The following is a 2206-nucleotide window of genomic DNA, read 5'->3' as shown; positions in this document are numbered from 1 at the left end:
ATGCTGATGATTAAACAGATTTTGCAGTAGAATCTTGTCCAATAGTAATAATAAAAACACTAATGATTTTAACCAGTAAATGAAATTTATATATTTTTAAACTGAATCCCACAACTTTATGCGTAACTAAACATCCTGTTGCACTGAATTCCCCAGTGTGAGATATTAAATCACTTTTGGAAATTAGATTAGATGATGTGTGGTCTATAAGAATCTATGGAAGTGGGGGAATAGGAAAAACTTTATAACAACATTATTAATCAGTATGAGGGCAGTGCTTTCATTGAAAATGTTAGAGAAGTTTCCAGTCAAAAGATTTGGAAAAGTTCAACTATAAGAAGCACTTCTTTCAGAGGTTTTGAACCACAGAGATTTTATAGTGGGAAACAAATAGAGAGGAATTAATCAGATAAAAAATAGACTTTACTGTAAAAAGGTTCTCATAATGGTTTATTATGCTAATTGATTGCAGCAACTGGAATCTTTGGTTGGGGAATATAGTTGAATGGAGCAAGAGCTTAATGGAGCAAGAGCTTAAACAGTTTTTTCTTTGGATTTGTATGTAGAGCAAAGACTAGCTATCAGCTTCCACAAAATATAGCAAGCATCTCAGTCAAACCATCAAGATACAACAGAGTACCATTGTAAACGTGTTATATATCATGATTTCACCATTGACTCTATATCCAACAAGACCGGGTACTAAGCTTTATATATGCCCAGCACATGTCAAATAATTTCAATATATATATATATATACACACACACACCAGTAAAGTAAAAACCAAAACTAAAGTAAAAAAAATTACAAACATTAGCATGAGTCTTGGTGCAAGTGAAATATTAAATAATAATACACATTTCAACTTGGATGACAGAGATTGTATATCTATTGTATATCTAAGCTTCACATGAGAGAAGCATCACCTCCAATATGCTTAAAAACAAAAGGCATATCTTAGTATTTCCATGAAGAGTGGTCTNTGATAAGCAGTGTTGAAATCATACTGATACAGTCAATGCTGTTAGACAAACTGGTTTTCATAAACAGGTTACAAAATGAAACAACTTTGTTGTCCANTGTGAGGAAAATGTCTTAGTAAAAGAATTTCCTGTTTTTAAATCAGAATTTTCTTTCAAGAACTAGCAAAGCCAATTGCTGTCATAAACTGCTACTTTTAATTTGACCGTTTTGAAAAAGTTAAATACACTACTGTTCTGATCAAATTGAAAAGGAAAATGGTTTTTTTACACCACTTTCACGAACTCAAAATCCACTTTTAGGGATATTTTGATGATTAACAAAATTAACCTTTATATTATAAAGAGAGAGAGATTGAAAGGTAAAAAACTAGATGAAAAAAATAGTGTGTTTGTGATATAAAAGATTTTTAATTTTACTGTCTAAATTGTAGCTGTTAGTACTATTTAATATGAATATACTAAGATGGANGCATCATCTTGCATAGCATGATTATTGAAGATGTAAGACACATATAGTGATGGTTATTAATAGCATCATGATGGTGATATCTCAATATTCGAAGTATTTAATGATCAAAGAAACATATTTACAAACTATTGCCAACAAAGTTTCCATAAAAGTATAAATAGATACATTAGCATCAACATCATGTCTTTCATGCAAACAAGGTGAACAAATTATACAAACAGATACCTGTAGCACAAATGCAGAAGATGACAGAGACAAAGCAGCACCAATCACTACAGCTTCGTGGACACTCCTTATGTTCACCTATGAATAGGATTTTAAAATTAATTAGATAAAACAATTTGCAAACAAATTGCAAACAGAATCTTAATCTTACTTCAAATAGTTTGGTCCTCGAACTTTAAAAGTGCAGGGGCCAATTTGTGACCAAGAATCAAGCATTCTTTTCTCAATTGGACAAAAGGGTACTTGATAACCTGCTAGTGGTCTTAGTAGAATTATCTTCGATGAAGCTAAAAACCATAAAAAGAAAAAAAACATGAGGATATACACTCATTGTTTCATAATAAGAAGCAATGTGCTGAGAAAATAAGGATGCATTTTGAAATCATAACATAACATAAAAGTTGAATTTAGAACCGTGTAATGTTCATCAATTCAAATTAGCATGCATGCTACGCAGTGAACTTTGATAAAGAATGGTTCTATACTTAATCGTTTTTCTAATGGATTCTGCTTCCTTTTGTAAAATCT

Source organism: Vigna radiata, unplaced genomic scaffold (assembly GCF_000741045.1).
Source record: "Vigna radiata var. radiata cultivar VC1973A unplaced genomic scaffold, Vradiata_ver6 scaffold_95, whole genome shotgun sequence".
In the NCBI taxonomy this organism is placed as follows: domain Eukaryota; kingdom Viridiplantae; phylum Streptophyta; class Magnoliopsida; order Fabales; family Fabaceae; genus Vigna; species Vigna radiata.
Note: the sequence above shows the minus strand (reverse complement) of the source record.